This window comes from Vidua macroura, chromosome 2 (genome assembly GCF_024509145.1).
Source record: "Vidua macroura isolate BioBank_ID:100142 chromosome 2, ASM2450914v1, whole genome shotgun sequence".
Lineage (NCBI taxonomy): Eukaryota > Metazoa > Chordata > Aves > Passeriformes > Viduidae > Vidua > Vidua macroura.
Window position 1 is genome coordinate 66275195 of NC_071572.1, and position 6473 is coordinate 66281667.

Genomic DNA, 6473 nt, shown 5'->3' on the forward strand with positions numbered 1-6473 from the left:
GTGGCACAATTGTCTAGCCATTAGATACTACTGACACTGCTACTACTCCAGACTACAATTCCTTTAACACCTTACAGATTGTTATGATGTGTTTTCCTCTTATGAAGAATAAAAATTAGCAATATATGTATTTATTATTTTAATTTAATTGGTGGCAATCTTCAAGGCACTCATAATGATACTCATAATCATATTCAAAATATTCATACTGAAAATAAAAAATATCTCATGTCAGATGACCAAGACACTCTGTATTGAAGAAAACTCCTCAGGACATAGGAAAGACTATGGAGATGTGGAAATAATTACGATTACTTTTACAAATGGGAGCATCAAAACTGTTAATGTGCTTGTTCAGATAGCCAAATGTCTTAATAGTCTCCTCACAGAGGTTTTTGTTAAAGCCAGGCTGTGCCACCATCCCAGTGACAGGCTGGTACAAACCTTTAGGAGGGTCAGGGCTGCATGCTGTCACTCTGCTGCAAGCTCTGTCCAGTCGGGGGGTGTCTGCCTGCTTGTCTGTGGTAGCCCTGTTGTTACAAGCATGTTTCTTGTCCTAGATCTTTCCTCTCTCCGTGTTATTCTCATTAGCATGGGAAACAGAAAAGGGAAAAAATCCTCAGTGCTGGATCAATGCAGAGACACAAGAAGGGCGCAGGGACCGTGGCACTCTGGTGACAGGTGAGAGTCCAGGGTGGCAGCAAACAGCCCCGGGAACACTGGAGCCCTTGCACTTCCTAAGATGCACAAATGCAGTTTGCCCCAGAGGGATTGCCAGGGAATGGGAGCCTTCATCGGAGAGGGGCAGGCACGGGGCTCTGTGGGGCAGGACAGCCATGTGTGGAGGCTGGGTGGCACAGCTCGAGTGGCCCCAGGGTGCACCCAGTGCCCGGGGATCCCCTGGGCTTGGAAGTATTTGCGGGGTTGGCCTGGCAAGCCCTGGGGAGCCTGAAGGCAGCATGGCTCAGATCTCCCACTGCTGTCAAAGTGTGAACAGCAGAAATGATCAGCTGGACAGAAATATCTCCTCCTCATCCTGCTCACAGAGAATGCTTTGGAGCCATGAAGTGTTAATTACAGCCTCTTGCCATAAGCAGTTAAATGTTTGCTTTTCTTCTGTTTAAAGGGATAAGGATGTAAAACTGGATCTAAGAGACACACGGGAAGATGCTGATTCCTGAGCAGAACTCCTACAGACAAAACAGAACCAAGTGTAATTTGGTTCTTGAAGATGGGGAAACTGAGGCCCAGAACAGTTCTGTGACATTAAGCTCCATCCAGCTTTGCTAAACTCAGTCTGAGGTTTGTGGTATATTGAAAACATACCCAGCTACTGAATCACAGGTCTGAGTCCTTTGCTAATAGAAATGCTGCTAGATGATTGCAGGTATTTTTAAATGACAAAATAGGAAAGAAATAGTAATTCATTCTCATGGTTACTTACACTGCCCTTCCTATTCAATAGAAAGAGCATCCCTGCTTCTTTCCTTTACATGGCTAACAACATCATGGATATCTTTGGCTAGAATGTTGAGTTTAGATATATGAAATACAGAGTGTCCAAACCTTTGGGTTGCAAGCCCAGCTTTGCAATGGAAGACAGTTTGTCAGCTGGAAAGTTGCAGTAGGATTGTGAGCAAAACTGTGAATTTCTTACTTCACATGAACACTTTATATAAAATACAGAGGAAAAAAAATTACATACGGCACCAGATGGCAAAACCAACACAAATGAATGAACACCTCTTAAAAGATGGTATACTTTTATTTATGAAAATATTAAACCATGTTTATATGATAGGATAATTAAACTGAAAGGGAACCTTAACACTTGCAAATTTGTATCCGTGATGCAGCTGCAGGGAGATAAAATCGCTGTTGAGTGACTGGATATGTTTCTTGTGCTTTCCTCCATTTCTTTTAAGCTTTAATTAGAGCCAGATGTTTCTTATTTCCTTTATTTTTTGTTTTCAAGTGTGCACAAAGCATGGTGCTAGCAGTAAACACCATCTTTGACTTTTTTTTATGTGTCAACTGCATCTGAGTCAGAGTCACAAACCAGTAAAATTCCAGCAAAGCAGAGCAAGCTTTCACTCCTACTTTCATTCCCACTGGAAGATTGGGATTGCTGTTTCCTGCAGCACAGGAGTCATAAAAATCCCACCATGTGTCTGAGAATCCTGCCCCTGGTAAATAACACTGGAGGCAGGAGGCTGGAATGCTGTATACCATGAACCCAGCTGTCCCTCCCATGCTCTTCAGAGTGCTGGGAGTGATTTCTTATTTTTTAATTGCTACTCAGCTGTATGGATCTGCAGCCTGTTTTCCATTTCTTCCTTCTCCTCCTCAGGAAGGCAGTGGCTCATAACCACAGCATACAGGCAAAAGCATTTCTGCTCCAATTTCATGCCTTTATTTTACCCTTACATTGACCTCTTAGCTGTCATCTCTAGCAGAGTGTTTTGTCAGTAAATGGCAGAAGTCTGGAGGTAAGAGCTTCCTTTCTAAACTAAATTGCTTAATATTGCTGTAGTATTTATAATTATGGTTTTCATCTACTTTTCTAAAAGTGTTTTCATTCTAAGAACTGTATCAAATATAGAGATCCATGAACTGCAACAGTTACCTAGCAAAGAGATAGAAATTAGTGTTCAAAAAAAGTCATCTGAGGACAAGTTATTCCTTATTTGACAAATATTTTGAGCAAGCACATATTGTACCTAGAATAGATTTTAAGGACAAATTTTCCAGCAGTTTTCCAGTTGTCTTTCTCCCTTTTAACAGATGTGCTCTTTGTTACTTAGTCCTTGGGAGTCAGACTCCCTTCCACTACTGCACATGCTGAAGGTCTTTTTGGATGAAAAACTGTTCTGTTTTCTTCCACCGATTTCTGTACCAGCAACCCCTACTCCAGCTGCTGTTTGGAGGAAGTGAAACATTTTGGGGAAGGGTACCTGATTAAGGTACCTGATCCACTGAAGTTTTTTAGTGCCTAAGTTTTAAGGATGAGTGAACCTGGAGGATTCAAATTCCTTGCTGTCATATTTGCTCTTCCTTCATGCTATGTTAGTTACAAGGGAAAAATAATTTAAATAATAAATTTAAATAATACATTTAAATAATTTAAATAGAATAAACATCACAGTTTCTAATGACAAGGTAGAACTGACCTTTCTTGAATTAAAGTGCAACTTGTTCAAATGTTGTTCAAAAAGTCTGGATGTGTTATGATAGTAACCTGTTTATCCCACCCCATCCTGTCCCATAAATGGTTATATTTTTTCCCCTGAAAATATGACAGACATCTTACATGAATAAATCAATTTTATTTAAATAAAATCACAGGTGTATTTTGTCTAGTAAAAACTAACATACAGTTTTTCAAAGACACCAATATATTAAAATAATTTACATTTTCTTGAGAGCAGCTTCCTTTTTCTGAGTGGTGTTTGTAAACTTGTTGGACTTCCCTCCCCTCATTCAACTCAGGCAATACCTGCTGCTTGTGAAATGATGAAGGTTGTACCTTTTTTCATTGTAATAGGTGCCCTACTGTTGCTGGGCATCTCTTTTGAACACAGGAGAATGGGTCATGTGTTCCACGTAGCAAAACCCCACTCTGAAATAGGGTGTTCCTTTCCTTTGTGGCACCGTACACTTGTCAGGCCCCACAATGACACTCAATTTGCATGTACTATAAGTATTAAAATTAAATTAAAAAAACTACTATTTCTTTGAGACTTCAGGATCTGCTTTTCCTTGTATTTCTCCAAGCTTGATAATGCAATGCCACCTTTTCTAATGTGAAGAGAGAGCCTTTTGCACAAAGCTTGCCCTACACTTCTGTGTCACAGACTGCATCAGCCTCCAGTTTAGACTTCTTTAGAGGTGTCTTTTCTAAGCATGGCTGCACTGAAACCAGCAGACATGTGTTGGGCTTATTCATCCAGTTCTGTGATCATTTACAGGAGATTCAAGAAAGGGCATAGAGGGATGTGCAGGTGATACCTCTCAGCAGGCCAAATTCTGCTCAGCTTTTCCCCAAACAGACTCAGCTCTACAGCCACTGCTGGATAAGGACAAAGCCAGAGTCCCCAGGCTCCTCTCCATGGGAAGAATGGTGTCAGGCAGCCACTCTCTGGCCAATGAGTTCAAGTACTGTCACTTTTTGCTTCTGTAAAAGCAGGGAAATGTTTTCAAAAAGAGATTTTGCTAAGCACCTTCCATGTGTACAGCTCGCCTATGAGGTTCACTTCATCAACTGATTTTAGTTTATTGTAACAGACTTTAGGAATAATCCCCAAGTTCTCTTTGATGCACAACCATTGTCTTCTCTGCCCAGAACTACAGAAGCTTTGTAGCTCAACCATTCTAACAGGAAAAAGGATCTGCCCTTTAAAAGAAATCCCCACAATTCAGATTCAACAGTGATGTGGTGCAATGAAGGTAAGGTCATAACAGGGATACATTTGGCAAATGTATCCCTGTTGCAATTAACTGACATGCTCCTCAGGGAAGCCCTGGATCTTCCTTCTCCAGAAAATCTGATTTTAATGGAACCACAGTAATCAAACTCAAGTCTTAGATTTGCAGAGTGGAGTAAATAGAATTATTTCAGAGTTTGCAGTAAGACCACTGTAAAGCTGAGACACAGAGCTACCAATATACCATATCAATATCTATCTTACAAGAATGTCCCGACACAGGCTTTACTAAAGTTTGCCAAAATCTCCAAGAGCCTTCAGAGAAAGACATTGAAAAAGGGCCAACAATAGCTAAGAAAAGCAGTGATCTTTGGCTAGCAATGTGCAATTTCCTCCTTGACATTTGTAAATGTAGAAATGTATGCGAGCCAACTACTCTTGCTTTCCAAAGAAGATTCATCTGGATAATCTGACACCTAGTTACAAGTGTTACTTCACAATACTTTGCAAACATCTAAAATACTTCTTTAAATTGCCATCTGAAGTCTTCTAAGAGGACATACAAAAGCTCAGGCACTTTAATGTGCTTTTCATCGTGCTTAGGTTGTCTCTTTAGTTTAGAGATACAGCACCCAAATATTTGCATGGTATTAAATGTATTTATCAAGAAAAGCAGTGAAGAAATTTGCATTGTTCCTGCCTGTGAGAAGCAAAGTAGTTTCTGACAATCTCCTTCAGAATAAACAACACCACTGATTTTGGAAAGGCACTGGCAGACTAAAATACAGCATTAACAGCATGTGCAGCTAAGAAAGGTGCTCCTTGAAAAAGGGGAGATAAAAGGTAGATCTTAAAAGTGAAATAAATATTTATGTTGCATTGAAAGTAAAGTATTTTTAGAAAAAGCCTGTAAGGATTTTTTGAGTCTTGGGATCCCTTTGAGGAACAAACTATTTTATTAAGTAGCTTTTTTAAGCAATCAGTTTGCTGCCATTGGCCATGAACGCTATGCTTTTCACTAGATCAGTTTGCAAGGAGAAAATAAATGTGGTGTTATTAATTAAAAGTGGTGTTATTATTTAATTCCCTCACTGGTGTTGGTAGCTGGGTATGGAGCTACTAAGAAGGCAACATCTGCCCTTCCACAGCTCACTGTGCAGCACTGTGCATGGTGCCTGGTGACTGAAGGGGTGATACAGGGAAAGGGATGCAAAACCATCTCATCCTGCCCACAGAGAAGAATTATTCACTCCTGACTCAGGTGGTGGGTCACGTGTCTGCTCTGAATACTGCAGAAAACCACCAAATTCTACCTAAAGGAAAGGAAACAGCTTTGGGAAAGAAACTGGTTTTGCAGTTAGGTGCTGCCTGACTGGACACACCTCAGCCTTTCTGGAAAAGAAATTGTTCCAGGCATCAAGGGAAGGCAGAGTCACTTCCACTGCCTTTAAAAGTTCAAGGATAGCAAAGAGACAAGACTGTCTAGGCACAAGCACAAACAACCACACTGGGTTTTGATCACCATACACATCTTTGGTCTTCCTGCCAGGCTTGGTGGTGTCTCTGTGGGGGTGAACATACTACACACCTTTACTACTGCCTTTACTTCAGTGAACCACTCAGTGGGTTCACAGTGAGAAGTTCTTTCTGTTTAATATAAAGCCACAAGCAGAGACACAAAGTTGTTACACAAGACAGCTGCAAGACTGTGGTTTCTTTATCTTGTTCTATTGTTATCCAGGTCTGCACAGTTATTTATCCACAGGTACTTGCAGGGCAACCAACACACATATTTAGGCACCCTGATTATGGAAACTTCATGTCCAGCAGCAGCTGAAAGACATTTTGCTTAGCTTTTAATAAGGCAAACATACAGGCTTCATTGTGCCACCTCATCCATGACAAGTCTAATACTAGTCTGATTTTCTGTGAAGCATGTGGTAACCAAGGTACTAGTGCAGCCAACATGAACCAATATCAAGCTTACCCTTCACAAAAAAAACCAAAAAAAACCCACCAAAAAACAAACAAACAAACAAAAAAAACACA